Genomic DNA, 25,913 nt, shown 5'->3' on the forward strand with positions numbered 1-25,913 from the left:
CAACTTTTTCACAGTTAGTTCCGAGCCGTTTTTTTATATTCAAGTTGGAAAGCTCCGGATGGTTAGAATCCTAGTGTCAGAAAAGTGTATTCACAGCCTGTCACTTGCCGCCAGGTGAAATGCTGAGAATTTGCGCAACACTAGCACCTATGTACTATATACGCAGAAACTTCATTTGGGTGATTTTGTGAAACACGCGTGTTAACTATAGAGCTCATAAATGCCGACATTTCATCAACACTCTGACTTAGAGTGCATTCAGTGTTTGTTCGTGCACTTAGCGTACATATTTCACGTTTCACACTGAACCTTTTTTTATGAATGCAGTGAAGTTTAATCTGTCCTCGCCCTGAAAAATTGGTATTGAAACTTGAGTGAATTTATTATCATATAACTGTATACGAAAAATATATGTGAATAAATATCGTGTTTCTCTGTTTGGCGTGTTTATAGTTTTTCTTCATGCTTTTATTTAGTCGAATAAGGTTGTGATATCGTTCGCACTAGCTAGCTCTTCTAATTTGCGCTTATAAGAGGAATATTCATTACCAGCTTATGACATGCTTGCGGAACCGGTCTAGTCAGCATGCAGCTTGAGCGCGAGGGACGGCTGCAGACGCCTCTGTCAACGTAGCGGCTGGATCACCACGAAAGAATGAGTAGAGTGTAAGTGATGGCTCACGGCGGAAAATAAGCTAGAAGTGTGAGTATCCGGTGGTGTAATGACCACGCGAATTCTAGGCGAACGTAATGTGGGCAGAGATGCGCCCCATTCTCGATTACTGGTTGGGACATACATTGAAAGCATGTCGGTGAGCGTCAGCATATGAACTGTCATATAAACATTTCTTAAATCCCCCCGGGATGAACGGTTGTCCACGGTTAGTAAAAGGTTGACGGATGCGCCATGTCTTAGAATAATTTGCTAAGAAGGGTGACTGGATGACTTCGTGGGCAGTCAAAGAAGAGCTTGTTTCGGCGTAGCAAGTTGCGCCGACAACGGCGACCAGAATTCAGCAGTTACCGTGAGATAAGTATAGAAATGGGCCTGGTAGATTTACTCCAACACGGTCAAATTCATTTTATGGAGGACGTAAAGAATGAAATAGTCCTGCGGGTAGTGTGGAGGTTTTTGTTTTTCCGTTGACAAATGTCATATCACTGGATGTATTTTTTTACCATCGGATACAAGCCAGGCCAGTAAAATGTCAGCTCCTATCGTGTGTTTGTGCGCAGAGTCCTCATATGTCCAGATGAAGGGACGTCGTGAATTTCTGTCAGTATACACGTCTCCAGGCTACGAGGAATGTCGAGGACCCAAGGACGTTTATCATGGCGGAAATTCTGTCGGTATACATAATCTCTTCACGTAATTCGTAGAGCCCCCAAAAACGGTTATTGGGCTCAGCGTATAAGGTGAAGATGACTGTTCCGAGAGCTGGATCCTGGCGCTGTTCACTAGCGATATTGAGGAGGTCCGAAATGTAAAGAACGGCGAAGTCGATCTTGTGGGTATTAAATATTGAGTGGACATCAGGATGAACAATCTGCATCTTGGTGAAGCTTACTTGATTTATGTAAAATTGTAATGTCTTATTCTGAAATACGAAGAGCCCATAGACGATTGGCAGGCTGTTTTAAAGTTTATAACCAGCAGAGAGAGCGATCGTCTGTGACGACAATGAAGGGGCGGCAAAACAGATATAATCTTAAATTGGCAATAGACTAAACAACAGCCAACAAAAACATGCGAATTTGAATGCCGTGACAGAAGGGCACTAGGAGAAGGAAACAATTGGAAGCAGAGTTTCCCTTCATGATGTATTCACCTTCAAAAATATCAGCTTTTAACCATATCTATGTTTGTGGTGGGCAATTCAGACGAGCCAAATGTACTGTTACTTCACATTGAACTGGCGTTTTACAACAAACTCACACGTTTCAATCTAACAAAGTTCTTTGTTCGAACTTAAGAACAGTTGCTTCTCGATTTTGCTTTTCGCAGAACGAGGAAGTGAAGAACAGGGTAGGGCATTTGGAAGGTCAGTCTTGAAAACTTCAAGTCTTTGGGAAGTGGATTCGTTGTTGGTTTGACAAGGTGCAGAAGCACTTCATACCAACAGGCTCAGCTCCAGGCATTCGTTGTTCATTTTGAAGGTGGGGGACAAAGGGAGAAATAACAAAAATTAAGTTTTATGTCTATTTTAAGTGACCAAACTTCGGGGCTAAAGGGTGCGTTCAACGTCTGTAAACTGTTCTTTGGTTGTAACTGTAGGTCTCTTTGTGGAACTTCAGTGATGGCTGTAGTCGGCTTTACATTTCTGGGTGTATGAGGATTCCTGGAAGCAAGGAAAGTAGCTGAGTTTGAAACGTTCCTTTTTTCTTTGTCATTTCATTTAACTAAAGGTTTTGGCTTTTGCACCGTAGCCTTGCGCAATAAAAAAAAAATTTCCACTAGGTCTCCTGTACCCGACTACTACCAAGCGACGACCACGCAAAATAAACCTGAGATAAGTAACCAAAACGTGAACGAGATTGTGCTCTTTGTAGAGGTATTGTTTTTTATACTTTTAGAATTTTCCTCTAAGAAATATTGTAAAAATTAACTCACTGGACAAAAAAAGAACGCCGGTCCTTTTACCGTTCCTGTAAAAATGTAACAAGTTCCTATTTCAGTTCCAGCAATGAAAAATGAAACAGCGGCGTTCCTACATTCCTCCCTTATAAAAGTTTATGTAGTGTTGTTTTTTTTTTTTTTTGATCAGCTAATTTTTGGATGTGGAAATGCCGATACCCCGAGTCCTGTAGACGACAATTTGTTTTCTCGGCTTTGGAGCCACCTATTGTAAAGTTTGAATTGAATGTGCCGTCCACTGGTCCCTTCGTATACCTGTAAAGTGTGCACCTCTCAAGACGAGTGGTAGTCTCTTGACAGCCTTTGACGGTCAAAACCCGTTCCCATGCAGTTACGGCACCCAAACTAAATTTCTACCTGGTTTCGTTGTGTTACCTCTTTTAGTATAATAAGTGTTGTGTCACGTTACGGTCATGTCCAAGTACCCGTGTGCCGAAAATCGGCACCTCGCACAACCATGCGGGTCAACACCTGACCGCAAAGGCCTTTGACGGCCAAACCGTGTGTTGGCCAACATCTTTGTTTTCTCGGATTTTTAACCACTTTTCGTAAAGTTGTTTCTATCGGAAGTACAGTCTACTGGTCCTTTTCTACCTGTAAAGTATCCAACTCCCACGGCGAGTGGTATTCTCTTTACAGCCCTTTCACGGTCAAAACCAGTTCCAATTCAGTTACGCCGCCCAAGCCAAATATCCACCAGGTTTCCCTATTCCACCTATTTTTTGTATAATAAGTGTTGTGTCAAGTTACGGTCATGTTCAAGAACCTGTGTGACTAAATCTGCACTTCGCACAGCCCGGTTATAACACAACGTTTTGGGTCTAATATTTGATATGCCGTACAGTTTTATTCCTTTATTCGTTAGAAACACAACTTTCACACCTGCTGTCCTAATGAAACTTGGCAACCTTAGTGCACAAACTTTTGGAACATCTCACTCGCCTGCAAATATCATCGTGCAAGCAGTCCCACTGTTGAAGCGACGAGTGCAAAAAAAAAATTCCTACTGAGACAGTAGTGAACACACTTTCCTTTAATGAACATTTCACTCGCCTCTAAATATCATCGTCCCAGTAGTCCTACGTTTACAGCGACGAGCCAAACAAATTTTCCGCTGAGACCAGTTATAGTGGCGGCAATCTTGCTTTTGGGAAAATCAGTCCAACCCCTTTTTCGACCGCAACTAGAGAAATGATCCCTATTAACGACTCAAACTCAATATATGAAGCGGAGAACAACTAGATTCCCTTCTTAGGTCTGCCTCAGCTCTCATGCAACGTCACCCTCAACGTATCGGCCCAAAAGCAAAAATTCCGTCCGTGCGCGCTTCTGCCGCCACAGCTTCGCATGCGAAATGGCGGCGCAAGTTGCTGAATGCACCTCACTGTCAAACGCCAGAAACCTCCGCTAGCGGCGCTACGCGCGTTTTTCAAAGCGCCGCCTTTTTTTTTTTTTTTTTTTTTTGTTCAGAGATTACCCCGCAGCGCCCGAGGGTGTTACAGCAGGGGGATTACAATGCTGAAAAAACACATCTTTCTTTTTCACAGCACACTTGCAGCTCCGACAGCCCATTCCACTCTCGTATCGTTTTAACAAAAAAAGAGTTGGCGTACATGCTCGTCCTGGCGCGGAACTCTCTAATTTTGATAGTTCCCGCACGGAATATATATATATATATACATAACTAAGAATAAGATACCCCTAGTGAAAACAGCAAAGGGTTTTTACTTCTCAGTTATATACCCACGCCTTCGGCCGCCCGCCACCATGCCCGTTATATATATAGTACGAAGTTCGGGGCTTGGCTGCCGAGAGTTTGTATAGAATAAAGGGCCACTTCAAAAAATTAAATCCTTCACTTAGACGTTTTGACCCGAGACGGGTTTTCATCAGTATGACAGCGATTCAGGAAAGCACACTGGTGACCCCCGATCGTTGCAAAAAAAAATAAAAAAGGGGGGGGGGGGGGGGTTTCGCCGACGTCGCTCATGCCGGAAACGGACGCCTAAGAGCTGCGCTCTAAAACGATCACGAGGCATTACGCGATAAGGTGGTTTTCTATAATAAACAAGAAAACTGTAAAAATAGATCATTCGTGCGATGTAAGAATAATTTCCTGCTAAATTACAGCACAAAGTTGGGCTGTAATTCCTTCAGAAAAAATAAAATACCTAATTCGCCATGGATGCCTTTTGTCTTTAATACACTGAATCATAGCAGCAGAAAATAATTTGGGGTTTAAATGCGTATCAAGATGTTTAGAGATGCTAAGCCTGTCCCCTTCTTGTTCACACGGCGTCAACAACCTTGCGGAAGGATTGAAAGGGTGACAGATCATGTTCGCCCTCTTTAATTCAAGATTCGTTGCTAAGCTTAAGTATTAAAGGGACCATGAAATGATTTTAAAATCGAGTTTCATCCACCGCACGTCGTAAAAGGTGTGAAAAGAAACACAAAAACACAAAAATAGGGAGCCCAAAAAAATTATTTGCTATAGAACTTTTAAAAGAAAACTGGACTCTTTTGCGCCTTCCTTCCTTCGCCTGTTCACTACGATGCATACGCAGAATCGGTGCACGTCAGCCGAATCCACATCGCCTATTGGGTAAGAGCCTACCTCACCAGCACCGCGATCGTAAACAATAAATAGCCGGCGAATGTTTCCTAAAAGTTTTGTTAAATAATATTCAGATCCACATTTTGTAGCATAATTAGAGATGTGTGGCGAAAATTGCCAAATTTGATAATGCTGAGAGCCAAGCGCCATGTATCGTGTGGTAAACGAAGCAACTACTGCGCGTGCGCAGTAGGGCAGGGCCGCCAGTTACTTGGGTGACGGCGACCGACGAACATTTATTTTTTTTGTTTTCCTTCCTCTCAAAACTCTGACTGACTGAACGTTTATTTTTCTACGTGTTCTTCCCGCGCGTGCCGACTTCAAGCAGCAAGAAAACAGTACTTAAAACAGACCACGACGAACAAGAACGCTGGATTCACCGACTCCGACGAAGCGTATAGGCCTAGCAGGCATTCCGACTCGGCGCTGCGTTGCTTCGTCGCAAGACCGTCTGCCTACGACCGGCTGGCGTGCTAAATGGAATATGCCCGCGCGACCCTTGTGGACCCTTCCCGTATTATAGTTTGATCACTGACCTCAATTCTAGATTAAGAGGTGAGGAGGTCAATCTCTTCCCCTTGTTTTCCGAGGCAAGTGTTGACGAACACTCGTCGAAAAGGGACTCTCGTCGATTCTATCTTGTGATATAGAGCTGAAATAAACGCCGTATGGATTGCCTTCGTAACACGGTATGTACACTTTGTTATTGGTATGCCATTTTTATTCTGACAGACTGCACGTCACTGTCGACCCCGGTCCAACCTTTCTTTGCCGAGTGTCGCGTCAGTATCGAGTTGCAATCGTAAAAGAACGGTCCCGAAGCGCTTACCAACAGCGCGAATACAAGACTTCCATCAAGCGCGCGCGTCCGCTCCGAGTGTAAGCAGGTATTTACGTGGCTCTTGCTGACACTCGTAGTTCAAACGTATCTTTTTTAACGTCGGCTCGCTCCTGCATCTCCGAGGCCGCGAAAAACGCCATCTACGTCGCTTTGCAAACGACTGACACGGGCCGGCCCTTCTGCCAACAATGACGGGGTGGTGACAAGACTCGCTGCACTTCCCAACAGGCATACCGGCGTATGGGACTAGTCCCATGCTGTCGCTGTAGCGCAACATATCTCATTGAATTTCGCTCAGCTGCGATGCGGCGATGAGAGGCGCCGATTCAGGAAATACGTCGGTGACATCAGCGCAGTAAAACCTACCGGCGCACCCCAACTCGTTGCCGCTAACACTCCCATTCTCCTACTGCCGAGAGAACTTCCGGTTCCGGAAACGGTCTACGTCACGGCTTCTTTTGCGGTCAGTTGGAGAGAATGAAAAAGTCGATATTTCAATAATTTTTTGTGTAAAAGTTAATAAACCGAGACGAAAACGGATGCCTGTTCGGCATTCAGTGAACATTGACGGTTTAATGTAAAAGTTATCTGGAAAAAGTAAAAAGGTCATTTCATGGTCCCTTTAAGCTTCGATATTATCACTTAAGCTTAACAAGATCCGCAACGCAAGAATCGCACCTGGTATATGAAAATGAAGAAATATGGCCACAATTGCGGGAGCATCATTATAGATTTACATCTAACACAATGAATGCTGTTGATGGTGTGAATAAATTAGCAGGTTATGTATACCATTTTTTTAATGTTGAAGCAGAAAAGCTGCTTGCTGTTCGAGCAACATGTTAAATATTGTCTGGGCTAGATAGAGAGAATAACAAGTGAGACAACCCAAGTACAGGGGCAAAGTAGAGAAACAATGAACATTTATGTATGTACGTTGCTCGCCATTTGACCTTTCGTGGATTCGAGTAGTATTCCAATGGACTTCACTGATGGTGTCTGAGGACTTGCTTATATCAACCCTCAAGTAATGCACAACAAACGTAATCGAAGGTGTCTAGCCCGTTATTAGTCCCTTATACTCTAATGTTTAGATTTCATTCAAAGCAAATTGTCTTGAAGCGAAAATACCAGAAGCTTTTCTTATGCAAACTGTTACCCTTTGCATGTTTCACATTCTCGGCTATTAGTGCAGCATCTACAACTGGACAGCCGTTCGAATGCTTGCTGTTCCTCCTGTTTTCCTCTGTTGTCAGAGTCCAGCTGTGCGAAGTTTTTAGGCTGAGGAAGCTTTTGGGCACCTGCAGCTGTGTCTCTTTTTATTGGAAATGACAATTCAAACTAAATGGCGTATTTTCCGAATACACAACGCTGGAATAAAGGAAGAATGACAGGAAAAAGTACATACATTCCAAATTACGGTAGCGTTGTTGCGCATATTTTTGGTAGTTTAATACACCTCATGCAGGCAACTAGGGCCCTTTCGGCCGTTTTTTCTGCTACCATACAAACTAATTTCCAGTAACCGTGAATATTCTAAAGAATAAAGCATATCTGCATACGTGTACGAATTATGTAATTATTTAACAAAGGAGCCATTTTTATGGAACACAACCCTATACCACGAGCACTTCAAAGGCCTTCAGACCCAGGGCCTTTAAAGCATCCGCGAACCAGCGCATGCAGAGTGGCACGCGCAGTCGGCGTCGCCAGCTAATTTGCCGACCACCCAAAGGCCTTTGATATAAATGCCATTTGAGATGTCTGCAAAGCGGCTGTAATATTTTCTTAAATCCTGAACATGCAAGGGACAGAACTCTAGCGTCTAAAACACTTCCGCCGCCGATTTACCGACCCCCGCACGATTGCCTTGTGACGTGTGGATCGTGAAAAAGGTTAATCGGCGGAATAGCCTTCGCCGACAGCTTTCAGGATTTGTAACCCAAATATAGACCATTCCATTTAGCGCTCTCTGGCCGGAACCATTTTGTTTGACAGCAGCGCCCTCTCCATACATCCGGGAGATTCAGCGGGTTCGGCGAGAGAGAGGGCACGCACCCGACTCCGCTAGCAGACGACAAACCGGGAGGTTGCCATCCTCCGTCTTTTGGCTGCACCGCCGGGCTGTACGGAACATCGAACTCTCGCTCGTGGCTGCCATTGTGAAGTGGTTCGCGTTCTTAGAATAGTTATGGCTACTCCAAAATCAGCCTAGAGCTCTCTGTTGTTCTATTTCGGTAAATGATCAACTAGCATATCTTTTCCGTTACTTAAATAGCAATTGAGTCAGCCGGCAGTACTACCCTTAACTACTGCGTGTATTGCGGCAGGAGAGCACGTTTTTATTTATTATTTCAGACTTCCACTCATGGTCACTAAAGGCCTACACCAGTACAAACTTTGTTAAGTAAAAAAGGTACAGCAACCGCATTTACTTTTCGCCGGAGACTGGCCAATCTGACACAGTTTTTCCCTTTTTTTTTATTTGCACGCAGGTAACATCGCAATTGGACCCTGTTAATATTTTTACCTAGCATAGTATTACACGATAACTGGCATACCGAAATCTGCGAATCTGCGCTTGAAATTTCCAAAATGACGCGATTTTAAACAGGGTTTGTACGCCAGCCGGATACTAGGTACAGCTCACTGGGTGGAGCAGAGGAGATGCGGGTGAGAGGGAGAGGGGGCTTTTTTTTTCTCTTTTTACCCTCTCTGCTATGACCCTAAGGGTCATAGCGGAGGTAAAAGCGAAGAACACGCTTATAAAAGGTACGGAAACACGTCGGTATCGTCCTAACCGAGCGTCTTGTACACCGGGTGAACGAGACCCTGCTCCTGGAAGTGCCGCCGGCACACAACCATAGAGTAATATACACAAGGTAAAGAGCGGACACCGCCATAGGCCCCAGCGGCCCAGATAGACCAGTGACAGGTAGCGCTCCTAGCAAGCGGTATTAAGTATAATCTGATTCCGTTTCCGGTCAAGTTAGTTTCGGTTTCGGTTTGGGCGTTTTTGCTCCCGTTCTCTAATACCCTTCTCTCTCTCCTTCCTCCCCGCCTCGCTCATCTCTCGGGAGCACCTTAACTCCCAAAGCCGCTGTTTTTCTTTTTCTTTTTTTTTTTTTTTAATACTGACACACCTTTGCTTTATTTTTTACGATGGAGTCCGTGCAAAATGTGTCAAACAATATTTCAACTCACTTCACACAGCAGAAGTATATATATTTTTTGTTCTTTTTATATTGTAAAGCATTGAAGTTACACAATCACCGCATTGACTCCTGGCTGGTGGAGCATTTTGGGGTCAATAACAGTAAGTGGTTCGAATACATTTTATTGGACCACATTCATGTAGACATGATTTACTTCAGAAGCTCTGTATGTTTTATACGAAAGAGATCGATACTCACAAAAATAAATGAATATGAAGGACTTCGGCATTCGTACACTTCGTAATAGATTCTTAGCGGAACCAAGTTACCAAAACCCTTCCACGGAGAACATGCTGTATGATACATTCACTTTCACGCCGACTCGGATACGGGAAGTAAGTGCAAAAATAAATAAGACATCGCTATCATAACCAGCCATAACAGTATAATAACAGCGCGAAGCACACGCCGGATAGTACAAATTCCCGATTTCCGGCAAATATAAAAAAACACCAATTTGCGTAGCCTCAAACTCACTGCGGGCGAGCCATTACCAAACAATGAGAACTCTATTCGAAATCTGACAAGATTCAACGTCCCTAAATATTCCCCGAAATTGTTCAGAAAAGAAATATGGCTTCAGAAAAAAGCGGCGAAAAAACTGTGGACAGTGGATACAAAAGTGGATACATTTTCTTTCAGATATTGTTAGCCTCTATACACTATTTTCTATCGAATTTTATTAGAAAGTGGACAAATATTTTTGTTAGGGAGCCGTGATACACATTCGCTGGAAAAAGGGGAAACAAATATTTGGAGAGCAAGCTGCACCGCCCACTTAATCACTTTTTGTTTTTGGTTTGGCAACCGCCTCTGTTAATACGCTATTAACAGTTAAACCTGTCTCGTTCTTACTAGCCACTGAAGAGTGCAACCGAACTTTGTCCGAATTCCGGTTAAGAAATCAAACATGTCAACACGAGCGTATACTGCAAAACAATTTTAAAAACCCTTTGTGGTACTCCTCTGGGCAAAGGCGAAAACCACCCAGACCTCAAAGTATGCTATACAAGGCGGCACACACTCCTCGAACATGTGTCACACTCTCTATTATGGGAACAAAGTGATTTTCTAGTTATTGAATGAAATGAAAGGCAGCCTGTGATGGTACTACTAAGTTCCCGAAGAATTTCCCAGGCACGTGGTATGCTTTAGGAACAAGACAGTACTGGTGAGGCCTGGTCAAGTTATTAGACTCATCCGATAGCAGCTGAGAACAGCCGCAGCTGTAAGTTGTCTGTTCAAGCAAAAGCTTTATCAAATAGCCCCAAACGTAATAAAAACGTGGACGAGTCATCAATTATGTAAGACCTGATGTCTGATGCCAGCTCAGAAATATCCTATAGTAGCGGGAAGTTATCAATTGGAAGACATTCCACAATGTCTGAATTTAAACTTTCATGGTGCGAAGATATTTGCAACTCCTTTGAGAGGTCAGCCTTGTCATCTTCTACGTTTTCATTGTCCGACAGTTTGAACAGTTTCTTTATCCAGAGGTGTTTTAGTCCTGAGGTGAACTGATGCACATTTGGGTTTGTGTTGCAGCCCAGCATTTATCGTATATAGCTCCAAAAATGTTCTCAAGAGTGTCTTGCTGCAGGCGTCGTGTAAGTAAGAACTTAAAGTCATGGCTGCTTGAAAGCTCATCCCAGAGCATGAGGACACTTTTTATAGTAACTTGCCACCCAATGATGGCTTATGGCTGCCTTCTACTTTGGAACTGCCATGCTGAAATCCATCCGAGTTACTGGTGGAGAAAATCAAGTATTTGAGATTCTCCCTTCAGAATGGCATGACGCAACTTCTGTCCTGTCTTCTTGAATTTTTTAGCTATTTAGACAATCAAAAAGTATGCACATCCTATCACAGAAATAGGCGGTAGCCATGGCTGCCTCAGGAAGTTCCTTTGCATAAACAAGAGATATGATTACAAGAAAGATTGAGGCACTCAGTACCTGTGGGGCACAATTTTCTTCCATGTTACAGAAAAGTTTTTGAATAAATGTGCCTCTCAGTAAGTTTTGGAGTCAATTGCAAGCTAATCTCATGGATAGAACAATGAAGTTCAACAATAGAAGACCATGACCTCATTTCCGATGCAAAGTTTGTGGGCTTCGATGATTGGTCTTGGTTGTTTTGGGAAGGTGCGGAACATCAAAGACAAAGTAAACGTGTTCGTTGTCAACTTAAAAAAATGGCTTATCACCACACACACCAAGCTTACGTTTGAAGCCCCCTAACCACAGACCACAGCCTTTACTGTGAAGCCAACAGTCTTAAAGGGGCGATGCACTGATATTTGTTTTTTGCGCAAATACCGCTTAGAACGAATCCCTGACGTTAATGATTTGTAAAATATACCCGTTCGTTTTCACCACACGAAATCGAAGTCGCAGAAGAAAATAAAGAAAAAGGAGCAGAGTTCACCCCCTCAACTCGCAGCCAAAACAAGCGGCCCCGTGATCTGGAGCCGATTATATGCCGCCAATGTTCATCATAGTCATGCGCTGGGGTTGGCAAGGCACGGGACACGCGCTGAGTTCCAGACATTGTTATGGTTCGGCTGTTGTCGTCATTGCAGCGATTTGACACAGGACACTACCCGAATGTTTCTCAAGCTATCGATTATCACGAGCCCAACTCGAGTGTCCACGCCATGCTCGGGTCCAATCTATGAGCCGTATTCAAATATCGTCACTGGGCGGTACTGCTATCGTCCAGCTATGTCATCAGGTTTTTCGAAGGAGAGATTGAATAAAAACATTGGGTTTTGTCCTCGAAATTACAGTGCAACAGAGGAGTTTCTTTTTCAGTGGCGTTGCGTGCGAGTATCCTTGAGTCCCACTAGTGCCAGTAAGCTCGTGTAAAGTGAAAAACATTCCAATTGAATATTATTGCACCGCCCCTTTAAGCTCCCGATTGAGAGAAATGAAAAGACTGCGTTAAACAGAAGACGTTGTTGGAGTGTGCACAACAGTGTGTGCAAACGCACCTCCTGGAAATTTCAGACAGCATAACAACCAAGGCTCTATCTGCAATGTTAGAGGTTCGTTCAACACCGTCATCTGTAAACCCATGGACAATGTCGTTTGCAGGGTCGTAAGTTAAATTCTTTTTTTAAAACAATCTCATCGAAAATCAACATGCACACACGTTCAAGTGCAGCCAGACAGCACGGCAGAAACAACAGCGCGAGAAGCTTGAACCGATCGGCTCCACGAATTCACGCCGAGCATGCGAGCACGCGGGCGGTCATGCGTCACCTTGATTGATGCAAAGTCGACCGAACATGATGAAGCAGAAAGCACAGATGGACGGCACGCACGCCACAGACGAACGACGGAGGGACGAGCAGAGGCCATGCAGAATGATGCAGAGGCGACGGCGTGCAGGCAGGCAGGCCATGGCAGGCGCCATTCATCACGTGGTTTTTGTGACGTATTTGATTTAATCTATTTAGTCGTTTTAAGTACTTTAAACAATTTTAAAGCATTGCCATTTAAAAAATAAATACTTTTCACAGAAAGAGTATCAATTAATTTTAACCAAATTAGAGTGCCTTCATACACACGCGCGCTTTTGCTTGAGTGGTGACACCTCAGCCATTTTTCCCCCCAATCGTTTTTTTATGCATTTTGAAGTGCGCGCAATCCGGTGTCACTCAGCTCGAGCGCGTAGCTTTGGCTGATGCATAGACGCCATCTTAACGCCCAAGTCACGCACCGAGTGCGCGAGAGCGTCACGCGCTGGCACATTCCGGACAACAATGGATGTCTTCACCCTAACCAAATTTTAGAAAAGCGCCACGTAGCAGAGGGTATGAAACGCACTATCTGGGCCGCGAATCGGCTCCTGTGTCCTCTCTTTACGGTTACTATATTACTCTATGACACAACGGCCAAACCAGGAAACCGGGGCTGGGAAGCGAGGGGCCCGCGCAAGCGGCCAATTGGGCGCGGCGACCGCAGCGACGCTTGCGTTCGTTCTCGGGGCTAAAAGTCAAGATTGCAACTAGGAAACACCGTCATTCTCACAGAAACGTCAACATATTGCCTCGAGCGCGCTCGTGGTGTAATGGTTATCGCGCGTGCTTTCCACGCTGAAAGCCAGGGTTCGATTCCTGGCCACGGAGGCGCATTTTTCTTGACTCTGTAAAGTGATGTTCTGGTAAAATCGAGAATCATGTTGGGTTTGTTCGAAGTCAGAATGTTCTACGCGCCGAACCTTCTACGCCGAACGATCCAGAAACCCACGAGGGTACATAAGGGGTTCCGCAAGGCGGGTGGAGTCAGTCTCGCCCCAGTGGTCGACTCTGGTGTTACGCCGACTTCGACGCCCGCGACGCTCTGTTATTATCTTTTGTACCCTTTAATTTTTGGCACAAGTTCGCCACATTAAACGTTTATTTCTTCCTGTTTATTTATTGTTTTTTGGTCACCACCCGTGACATTTTGGTGGAGGTGTGGGGTACCGCATGCCCGTGCACCTTTCCCCTCCCAGGGCCCGCAGTGCAAGCCCGATTCCAAGCCCTGTGAGAAGACCACTCAACGCGGAACCTGAAATTCGGACCAGTCGCCGCACCCAAGGTCTACACCCGGAATACGGACTTCTGCCACCCAGGACCAGGCAGCCAACGAGGCCGACGATGGACGACCAGCAATCGCAGTCCCCGACCGCCGCCGCCGTCATCTACCTGCCTGTTGCCCAGCGAACCCCTACGACCTTCAATGGCGAGACCCACGAAGACGTAGAGGACTGGCTCCTGCACTACGAACGTGTAGCACGCATGGACCACTGAGCAACGCCTCCAAAACCTCTACTTCTCCTTGGAGGGTACCGCGAGGCAGTGGTTCAAGAACCACGAGGCGTCGCTTACGTCGTGGGACACCTGTATTGCTGGCCTGAAGGAGACATTCACGAACCAGACACGACGGCAGCGAGCGGAAGACCTCCTTCAAGTACGAACTCAAGGGCCCAACGAAACGGTCACCAGCTTCGTTGAAGACGTCCTCCACCTGAGCAGCCGCGCCGACCCTCAGTCCACCGAGGAGAAGAAGCTGCGCGTCCTGATGAGAGGAGTGAGGAGTGACATCTTCGGTGGCCTTGTTCGCAACCCACCAACTACTGTCGATGAATTTGTCGCCGAGGCATCTAAAATCGAGCGGGCCCTGTCAATCCGAGCCACCCACTACAACCGACTCGCCGGCACGCCTGCTGCTTCGACGCTGACGTCTTCCCGATTCGACAAGGGCGGCATCAGCGCTGACACTCTTCGTGCAATTGTCCGCGACATCGTCGGGGAAGAGCTCAGGAAGTTGCTGCCTGCTGCCAACCAGCCGGCTTCGCTGTCGATAGCCGAAGTGGTACGCAAAGAAGTTCAGCGGGCAATGCGCCTCGCAAGTGGGCTCATTTTCGTCTTCTGCGCATGAGAAAGGAAGTAGCGGTGACGTCAGAACGCCGAGTCCTGATTGGCTGATCGCGACCCCCTATTGAGCGTCGTCTGCTCCTTTGCAACGTCGTCTGCTCGCAACATCGTCTGCGTCTGTCTTACCTTTCCTGCGACTTTCGGAGCGAACTCGACTTGGCCTTTAAGGGAGGGCAGACGAAATAACTCGAGCGGTACGTTGTTTTCGTCTAACAACTAGCAGACGCGCATCAAGGAGGGAAGTCAAAAGACTCACTGGCGAGGTGTCCCGGGGCGCCGAGGTTTGTTTGCTTAGTGTCCGCAAGTTCCCTCCCAAATACTTTTTACCTCCATTCGTGTGCGGCGAGACCCCTCACTCTTTAACGGCGCCGGCGGGTTGGCGCAGTTAACGTCGTCTGCTTTACGTCTGCTAGTCAAAGCGATGGCTGCTTTACCTTTCCTGCGTCTGTCGGAGATTCGCCGCTTTTTCCCTGGCGAGAGTCACCGTTGCCTCGGGAAACAAGGAAATAACAAGAGGAAGAAATTGACCTCTTAATCTAAAATTGAGGTCAGCGATCAAAGTATAACACGGGAAGGGTTCACAAGGGTCGCGCGGGCATATTCCATTCAGCACGTCAGCCGGTCGTGGGCAGACGGTCGCCGAGTCGCAGAGTGCCTGCTAGGCCTAACTGCCCAGCTCGTTTGGTCGCGTTCGGTGGAATCGTCGCCGTTGGAGCTTTTCCCCGGTGTCTGTGGATCCAGCGTTCTTGTTCGTCGTGCTCTGTTTCAAGTAATTTTTACTTTTTTTTTTGCTGCTTGAAGTCAGGACGCGTGAGAAGCTCACGTAGAAAAATAAACGTCCGTGGGTCGTCGCGACCGCGACGCTGTCGGCCATGCTGACTTGATCGTAAGAAGTGCGTAAGACAGCTTCGGAGCTGTCGTACGATTTCGCCATAACCTGCGCAAAACTTACGAAAATTTCGTTTCGTGAATACGAATTTGTTCTTAAGTTTTGTCTTACGCACATTTTTGGCGTAAGATCGTTTCGTGAATCTGGCCTCTGCACTTCCGAAAGTCGCAGGAAACGTAAGACAGACGCAGACGACGTTGCGAGCAGACGACGTTGCAAAGGAGCAGACGACGCTCAGATAGGGGGTCGCGATCAGCCAATCAGGGCTCGGCGTTCTGACGTCACCGCTACCCCCTGCGCAAGGAGCAGACGAACTTGCCCTCCGCATTCAACCGGAGACTCCTGCCAGCGTGGCCGCAGCCGATGAACCGACAGTGACCTACGCCGCAGTGGCCCGACGACCGCCGCCAACTGCTCAACATTGCCCGGTGGCGCCACGACGAGACCCACCAACGCCGGCGTACCCCCGACGCAACGACGAAGTACGTCAGTACGACCGCCGAGAATAGCCGGCGCCAAGGAAAAACCGACGTGTGGAGGACAGCGGATCGACGACCCATCTGCTGCCACTGCGGGGAGGCCGACCATATCTACCGTCGTTGTCTTTACCGGCAAATGGGCCTGCGTGGGTTCCACCCGAACGATCCACGCCCAAGGTACGGCGAACGCCCTCGCGACATCGAGGAGTACCTCCGACGCTCGCCCTCCCCAGTGTCGTCTCCTCGCCGTGAAGCCCGCTCCCCATCGCCACGACGTTCAGCGTCCCCAGTGTCACGACCCCGCCGAGAAAGCTTGTCTCCCCTGCGTCACCGGGAAAACTAAGTGCGGCAACGCTTGGGGGTGGCGTTGCCGAAGACGACCGTAGTAAAGAGCCTCCAAGAACGACGGAGCGCTCCCACTCTCTCGACGCTACGGATCACAACGACGTCCCTGCATCGGTGTCCAACAACCTAAACGTTATAATCGACGGCCACGACGCATCGGCACTTGTGGACACCGGAGCAGACTACTCAGTCTTGAGTGGGAGGGGGAACGCGACAGAACAGCACACGACAAAACAGCACACGACAAAACAGAGCGCGACAAAACAGCACGCGACAAAACAGCACGCGACAAAACAGCAGGGTCAAAACAGCACGCGTCAAAACAGCACAGCGTCAAAACAGCACAGCGTCAAAACAGCACGGCGACAAAACAGCGCGCGTCGAAATGGCATGCCACAAAACAGCACAGCGTCAAAACGGCTCAGCGGCAGAAGAGCACGTGCCAAAACAGCACGGCGTCAAAACAGCATGGCGTCAAAACAGCACAGCGACAAAACAGCACACATGTTGCAACTTCGAACGTGCGCTGCAGCGGCTCGTTCGCCTCACGCGAGTAGCTATATTTTTTACACGACGGTGGAAGTAAACTGTGACTTTTTCGCAAGCTGGTCGGCACTTCGTTACCAATTTCTTCTATATTCTTATGAACGAAGGAAGTTTAACGTTCGCCGTGACAAGTAATAAAATTAGTTTACAGGCTCAATTTCGGAACAAACGTTCGTTTGGGAACATCGTCGTGAAAAGTTCCCAACTCGTGTAGCAATATTTTTTTTCTATTACTCCTTGCCTCGAATAAGGAATGTTTTTTTGTTTTTTTTTTTAATTTCTGCGTTTAGATATTTGTATAAAAGAAAAAAAAAACGAGGTCGAAAATCGCAGAATTGATTGATATATCGTGTTGCTCTGAAAACTTCTTTTGGCACCATTAGACTTACTCCGTTAATTCTTCTCCTTATCAGCTGTGGTTGCTGTAATTCATACTGACCAGTTTGGTGCAAAAGGCGGTAATTTCTTGATCCTTCAGTGTTGAGCGTTAAAAAGGCTGTAATAAGTAGCGCTTTGTGAAAACAAAACATAACGTAAAGGAGAAGGGTTGGCCATTGTATGCCATCATTCAACAGCTAGTCAATAAAAAAATGTACGTTGGTTGCGACTAGACCGCACTCAGGTCAGTGTCCCGAGTGTTGCCACTGTGGGATTGCTAAATACAAATAAAGTTACTACTACTTAACTACGCTGATCTCTGAAGAGATTTTGTAGTTAGAAATGAAATCTTCGCGTCGATGTTGGTCGCGTTGTGTGGTCTTTTTTGTAGAACCAGAGAAAGAGAAAACGTTATTGGGAAAAATAAATCCATAAGTTCAAGTTCTGAACCGACTGGTTTGCGACGGTCCGGTGAGTTTCCGTAGTACTCGTCGTTTCGTAATTACCGCATAAGCGTAGAACGTCCCCCCCAAAAAAGCGGGAGATGCGCTGATTACAGGTTCAGCGATATAACCGGTAAGAAAATGTGACTTTAATGTCGAGCGTATTCAAGGTGCACAATGGGCTCCGATTCTGCGGGTTCATTTGCCGTGAATAAAATATCCTGGAAACACGCGGCTGCAGCTTGCAGGCGAGAAATTGTTTTGAGCTAACTTCACAGATTATTGCCGACTAAGGCTTTGATCGAGTGGAAACCGGTAAAGCAGAAACATGCCAGAGCCGCAATGCTGTTGTTGCCGTACAGCATGGGCGGAGCACACCGTGGCCGCACACGCTTTCTGTTCTTTTTTTTTTATTTTACCAACTGACGACAACACATTGCTGGGCAATTGATTCATTCATTGTAGACGACATCACCAGCAAACTTGCGCGTCAAAATTAGCAGAACTGCTCGAGAAATAGCCAGAATACGCACCAGCGGGGGCTTCGGTACTGCCCAGAGAGCCTTCATGTGCGCATCGAGTATGCTGCCACCCAGGACTTGCTCCCAAGAGAACGGATTTGACAAATTGGCCGTCGACAAGTTGGCTTTCGACGAATTGGCCTAGACCCTCCAGTCCTCTACAGTACCTACTTTGAGACATGGATTTGTTGACTTCATGTGCTCTATTTAAGGTTCAGCGTTTTCGACTTAAACCGAATAAAACCGGTAGAAGTACGCCGAATTCATTTTTCGAAATTCGGTTTGAACTGAAAAAGGTCAGTATTTTCGAGGACGTTTGGAGGGATTGGGAGGGGGGGATGTCACTCAATACTGACAGTCAAAACACTTCCTTTCGCAGTTTTCAGTTTGTCTCCTAGATCGGTTCAACATTCAACAAAAGCTCCGGGGGCGCAGGGGTCTTCAGGACGAAATCTGGATTTTTCACCTGATAGAGATTTGTGTGCCGAGTTTTTTTTTTTTTTTTTTTCAAGGAAGAGAGTTCAATCATGAATTGAACAATGAAAATCAAGGGCGTGCTTAAAAGTCGCACATTTTATAACACCCCTAGCTTCCGTCTACCAGAGGGGGGCATAAATGCTATAATTTTATTGTCGTTTCTGTGGTCGGCGCGAATTTATGCCACCTCTCGCAGTCGTGAAATGGGAGAGAAAAAAAAAAAGCACTGAGGACAATTCTTGCAAATTTCTGGATTTTGATATTTGCTTCTCCGACCGAAGTGGTAGTGAAGCTCATACTAGCCCTGTGTACAAAGGCGAGCACACGACGATATCAGATGACGATATAGGGCCCCAGTGCTTCTTGCAGAAAAGGTCGCGCCGGCTGCCACAGACAGCAACAAATATGAAAACCAGTACCTGGTTTACTCACTATACATTTTGAACAAGGGCTTTTAAATATTGCGTTTTCGTCAGTATACCGGTTTGCGTCAATAAACCGAAAATAACCAAGAAGTTTATGAGTGTACAAATATTCACCTCAATAAACCGAAAACTTCTGATTGGAATAAAAACCTAAAAAAAGTACGCCGAATTTCAAAATAATAAAAACCTAAAACGCCAAACCCTAGCTATATTGTCAATGTCCTGTTTTGACGCTGTGTTTTTTTGTCGCGGTGCTGTTTTCACGCCGTTCTCTTCGGTCGCTGTGCCCTTTTAACGCTCGGCTGTTTTGTCGCTGTGCTGTTTTGAGGCCGTGCTGTTTTGGCGCGTCCTCTTCAGTCGTTGTGCTATTTTGACGCTGTGCTGTTTTGACGCCGTGCTGTTTTGGCGCGTCCTCTTCTGTCGTTGTGCTATTTTGACGCTGTGCTGTTTTGACGCCGTGCTGTTTTGGCGCGTCCTCTTCTGTCGTTGTGCTATTTTGACGCTGTGCTGTTTTGTCATGTGCTATTTTCACGCCTGCTGTTTTGTCGTCGTGCTGTTTTGACGCTGGGCTCTTTTGACGCGTGCTGTTTTGACCGTGCTGATTTGTCGCCGTGCTGTTATTGGCACGTGCTCTTCTGTCGTTGTGCTCTTTTGGCGCTGTGCTGTTTTTGTCATGTGCTATCTTGACGCGTGCTGTTTTGTCGTTGCGCTGTTTTGACGGTGTGCTGTTTTTACGCGTGCTGTTTTGACCGTGCTGATTTGTCGCGTGCTGTTATGTCGTGTGCTGTTCTGTCGTGGTGCCAGTGGGAGGCTCTCTCGCCCCCTGTGAAAAATCATGACGCCGTGGGATGGACCACGAACCGCCGGAGGACATCTCATCACGCCAGTCGGGAGATGCACTGCTCGCGTCGAGATCCGCGGTGAAACGTGCCCTGTGAAGTTCGTCGTTCTGCGAGACTGTTCGAGGGACGTTATCCTCGGAATGGACTTTCTCTGCGAGTATGGCGCCGTCATCGACCTCGGGGCAAACCAGTTGACTCTGCGAAACCTGTTTTACCGCCGGTGGAGACCAACACGACGTCAACCGCGATCCAAGTTATCGCCGACCTTGTGAACCTACCGCCGCGGTCGAGTGTTTTCGTCACCGTTATAACCGACGCAGCCATGCACGGTGAAGCTCTTCTCAAAGGCAACGTCCAACTGTTCCTCGAAAAATGAATCGGTGTTGCAAGAGGCGTAACGGATCTCCAAGAAAGACGTACAACTGTTCTTGTGACGAACTTTCGACAGGAGCCGCAGCACCTAACGAAGGGTACCACCGTGGGCCATGTGGAGGAGCTTCAGGCGCCAGCCGTGGTCACCGCAATCACCGAGGAAACCTCGTCGCCACAGCAGAAGAGCACGACGCCGCCGCCGCTCGACATCGACCCCGAGCTCCCAGCTACGAAGCGCCGGCAACTGGTTGATCTCCTTGCCGAATACAGTGACTGTTTTGCCACGACATCGAAGACTCGCAAAAAACCAATGGCGAAACATCGGATTGTTACCGACGACGACGCACTTCCTGTCCACCAGTCGCCGTATCGAGTCTCCTTAAAGAAAAGGAAAGTGATTCAAGATCAAGTCCAGGAGACGCTCGACGACGACATAATTCAACCCTCAAGGAGCCCATGGGCGTCCCCAGTCGTCCTTGTAAAGAAGAAGGGCGGAACCCTGCGGTTCTGCGTGGACTATCGTCGACTGAACGCTGTGACGAAGAAGGACGTCTATCCGCTGCCCCGCATCGACGATACGTTAGACCGACTGCGCCACTCCCGATATTTTTCGTCGATGGACCTGAAGAGTGGTTACTGGCAGATTGAAGTCGACGAACGTGACCGGGAGGAAACTGCCTTCGTCACTCCCAACGGACTGTACGAATTCAAAGTGATGCCGTTCGGACTTTGTACAGCACCAGCCACCTTCCAGCGCGTCATGGACACCGTGCTGGCAGGTCTGAAATGGCAGAGCTGCCTCGTCTACCTGGACGATGTCGTGGTATTCTCACGAGATTTCGACGAGCACCTTAGACGACTTCGAGCCGTGCTTCAAGCCATCAAGACCGCCGGCCTGTCACTCAAGCCAACAAAGTGTCGGTTCGCTTATGGGGAACTAAAGTTCCTTGGCCACGTCGTGAACTACAAGGGTGTTCTTCCTGACCCCGAGAAGACCCGCGCCGTAGCTGCATTTACGCCGCCGTCTGACAAGAAGGCCGTGAGAAGATTTATCGGACTATGTGCCTACTACAGGCGCTTTGTTCGAGACTTCGCCAAGCTATCCGCACCGCGGACACACCTCACGAAGGACGCCGTAAAGTTCGAGTGGACAGAAGAACACCAGGGGTCATTCGGCGAGCTCAAACGAAGACTCCAGACGCCCCCTATTCTGGGCCACTTCGACCAGCTTGCTGACACCGAGATCCAGACCGACGCCAGTAACACCGGACTGGGTGCGGTACTAGCTAGACCACCACTCGCTCTGCTGGCTGGCGAATCTGAAGGACCCCTCCGGACGCCTCGCTCGGTGGAGCCTACGACTGCAGGAGTTCGACATGACCGTGGTGTACAAGTCCGGCCGGAAGCACAATGACGCCGACTGCCTGTCAAGGGCCCCAGTGGAGGCCGGTCCTGCCTGTACCAAAGAGGACGACGATGAGTGTTTCCTCGGCACTCTGGATGTCAGCGAGATGGCAGCACTCCAACGAGACGACCTTGAACGGCGAGCACTCATCGAGTACCTAGAGGGACAACGAAGCGCCGTTCCCTGCGGTTTTGTACGAACACTGCCAACCTTCTCCATCCGACAAGGCGTACTGTACAAGGAGAACTTCAGCGACAACAACACAGCGTGGCTGTTGGCTATCCCTTCCAGTCTTCGAGAAGAAATTTTTCAAGCCTGCCACGATGACCCGACGGCGGGACACCTTGGTTACAGCAGGACTCTTGCAAGGATACGCAAAAGGTACTACTGGCCAAGTTTGTGAAGACAGTACACCACTACACCCGATCTTGCCACGAGTGTCAACGACGGAAGAAGCTACCGGACGAGGTGTTGCCGTACGTCACATTTGCCTACAACACGGCCGTACAAGAGACCACCGGAGTGGCACCCTTTCAACTGGTGCATGGGCGCAAGGTAACGACAATGCTGGACTCTATGTTGCCCCACGAACCGGCTGTCGACGTAAGCGACGACGCCCAGGTGGTTGCCCAAAGGGCAGAAGAAGTCCGTCAGCTCGCCAGACTCCGGATTAAAGCCCAACAACGCGTCGACACTGGCCGCAACAACCTTCGTCGTAGGTACGTTCACTTCCAGCCCGGAGACAGGGTTTGGGTCTGGATTCCCATTCGTCGCCGTGGTGTCAGCGAGAAGCTTCTCAAACGCTACTTCGGACCCTACAAAATCATCCGACGCCTCCGCGATCCGAACTACGAAGTTCTACCCGACGGAACGCGCCCATCTGCAAGGCGCCAGCCACGACCCGAAGTGGTGCACGTCGTCCGGCTCAAGCCGTATTAGGAACGATTGAACTCTGGACTTTCGTCAAAGAGTGAACTGTTAAGTGCGACTCGCAAGTCTGCTATCCTTTTGCTGTGGATCTGTGTTTTCGTTTTGTGCTGCATCGGGACGATTAACTTTTTTAAAGGGGGGGGGGGGGGGGGGGGGATAATGCCGCGAGCGCAGCTGACCAGGAAGGCAGCGCGCGCTTTCCACGCTGAAAGCCAGGGTTCCATTCCTGGCCACGGAGGCGCATTTTTGTTGACTCTGTAAAGTGATGTTCTGGTAAATTCGAGAACCATGTTGCTTGCCCGAGGTCAGAATGTTCCACGCGCCGAACCTTCTACGCCGAACGATCCAGAAACCCACGAGTGTACATAAGGGATTCCGCAAGGCGAGCGGAGTCAGTCTCGCCCCAGTGGTCGACTCTGGTGTTACGCCGACTTCGACGCCCGCGACGCTCGGTTATTATCTTTTGTACCCTTTTATTTTCGGCATAAGTTGGCCACATTAAACGTTTATTTCTTCCTGTTTATTTATTGTTTTTGGTCACCACCCGTGACAATATCACGCAAAGGTAGAGAGAAAGCGAAACGAAAAAATCAGCACAATTTTCTAACCACACTCTGAATCTGTAAGCTGCTGATATCGTACACTGTTTCAACTTTAAATTTCATTTATTTTACAGTAACGTGTTTTAAGGCCCGCGAGTGTCTTCAAAGTTTGGTGGTCTGCCAGGGAAGTTGTCGTTACGAGGCGTGTTAGGCATTCGGAAGCTCCTAAACGAGCCAAGCCCAGAAGCACCATAAAAATCTCGATTAGAACATTTTCTAGACTGTTTGGTGCTTCTGGATATTAAGATTTTTTTTTAAATTATCAATTGAGGCGTTAATCACTCGAATCTATGAAACACTTGACGACAGACGGATTTAATAAATAACCATCTGTAGTTGTTGTTGTTGCTCTTTTTTTTTTTTTAGAGTATTTGGGTGTGCAAGTACCCTGGCTGTACACAGGCCTTGGAAGGAATTCGGAATAAAATTGAAAATCAAGTACACGTACCAGATCGCTTTGGGTAAGCTATGTTCATGCAGAAAGAATGGAAAACACTGATATTGACAACTGACAGAAATCCACAATTCTTACAATTAATAACGACACATTTGTATCTATTTATTTCTTTATTTCAGGAGTACTTGCGGCCCATTCCTGTGGGCCAAGGCAGGGCTGCATGTACAGTTGCCGGAGAGACATTGTAAATATATAGAGTACAAAATGTCGCATACTAAATTATACACAAATGTCAATTCCTTCGTGGATGTTTACTTATCTACACAAGCGTCTATCGCTCTAGCGAAACAATCATGTGCAGCAACGCCTGTCACACTTTAAGGAAAGTCATTCCAACCACAGACAGACATTCATGTGACGCCCATCGCACTAGGCACACCGATTTGGTCACGGATGAAGTAAAGAATAGCGAAAATAATATAAACATTATAGATTGCTAAATTTCACTCTCTGAAAAAGACAAAGCGAATCAAAGTATGCTTTTTCTGGAATAACTCTGACGCGAGGTATTCTAGCTCTTTTGTAGATAGCGACAACAAGGGCTCTATAATAATGTAACAATCTTGATCTTAAATGCGTCAATAATGTCTCGCCCATACTTCTTCTCGTGTGAGCCTCACACAAGGACAAGGACTCTCGTCGGGTCTTGAGTTTACTAGCAAAACGCCAAAAGTTGTGGGACTACAATATCTGGATCTAAGACTTCATCTTCAAACTCAAGGCCTGTGCTGAAGTTTCCAACAACGATGCAAGAAACCGGTTCTCCTTTTCAGCAGCAGCCACTCTGAGTCGTTAAAGCTTGGGATTACCCAATCCCGGTTTGCCTCTTCTCGCTCAAAATCCTGTCCCCACCTCTCATCAGCAAGCGTCAAACGTCAGCATGACCGACTGCTCCAAGTCAGGTACCCAGCGGACCTCCTCCGTACTACCCTTCAGCGTCTCATCCCAGCCTCCAAACGTCTTTCATATAACAACAAAGGACACAGACACACACGTCCGGCCTTCATTCGGTACGTGCATATCACCGCCTACCACCTGAAGAGTTTCGCTGCTCGGTTGGACCCGAAAGTGGTCTTCACATGAAGATGAAGTTAAAACAAATGTGGCAAAGAGTGAGTACTGATAGTCGTCTACCAGAATGCACGATCAAGCGCTTCAAAAAATATGTTAAATTTTCTGCGGCGGTCAATACATCGGCCACACAGGACGATGCCTGAACATTCACCTTACGGAACAGTTTCTAGAAGTCAACAGGGCGCCATCTGACTTTTACCATCCAATTGTTGTGCACGCCCGCACCTATCATGGCCGCACCCCTAGCTATACAAACACTACAGTGCTTGGCTCACAGAAGGACAAGTATGGGCGGGAAATTATTAAAGCATTTAAAAGGGACAATGCTTCAGACCATGTTTCAGAGCCTTCTTAGCAGATATCGACAAAAGAGCTGGAATTCCTTGCGACAGAGTTATCCCAAAAAAGGCATCTTTTAATTTGGTTCTACTTTTTCAGGGAGATAAATTTAGCAATTTTATTTTTATCTTTTTTGGTATATTTTTTTAGTATTTAATGTTCCTTTAATTCCTTTGTGAACAAAAGGGTGTTCGTAGTGCGATGGGCATCATACATATGTGTCGTTGCTCGTTGAAAAAACAGTGCATTTTTGTTCTTCGTTCATTTCAGTGTTTTTTTATTCTTCCAGTGCAAACTACAATTGCAAGAAGTGTAATAAAAATCTAGATATGCACATAATATATATGTTCAAAGAAGCATGATCGGAAAACAAATTTAGGCAACATGGGAGTCCTTTCTCTGGTAAACCGGCACACCGTGATGAAGGCAAAATAAGTAAAAAATTATGACTTCTGCTATATTCCTAATAGACGGAATCTCTCTGCTTGTGTAATACAACGTCTTCAAACGTGTGAAGGATGTTATAAACAACAAACAATTATTATGACTCTTGATGACCACGTTTGAGTGTGTTAATAGCAGATTGACAACGGTCGTTTGTGTTTCGGACCCTTCGCAGACATATAAGGAATTGGTAACGTGAATAAATCAAACCA

The 25,913-nt window shown here is 47.0% G+C and overlaps 1 pseudogene; it reads left to right on the forward strand.

The window, feature by feature from the left end:
• Nucleotides 1-25,619, forward strand: part of LOC120839590 — a 70,618-nt pseudogene extending 44,999 nt beyond the window's left edge.
• Nucleotides 25,620-25,913: the final 294 nt, after the last annotated feature.

The sequence above is a fragment of the Ixodes scapularis genome, unplaced genomic scaffold (assembly GCF_016920785.2).
Source record: "Ixodes scapularis isolate PalLabHiFi unplaced genomic scaffold, ASM1692078v2 PGA_scaffold11__112_contigs__length_91849675, whole genome shotgun sequence".
NCBI classification, from domain to species: Eukaryota; Metazoa; Arthropoda; class Arachnida; order Ixodida; family Ixodidae; genus Ixodes; species Ixodes scapularis.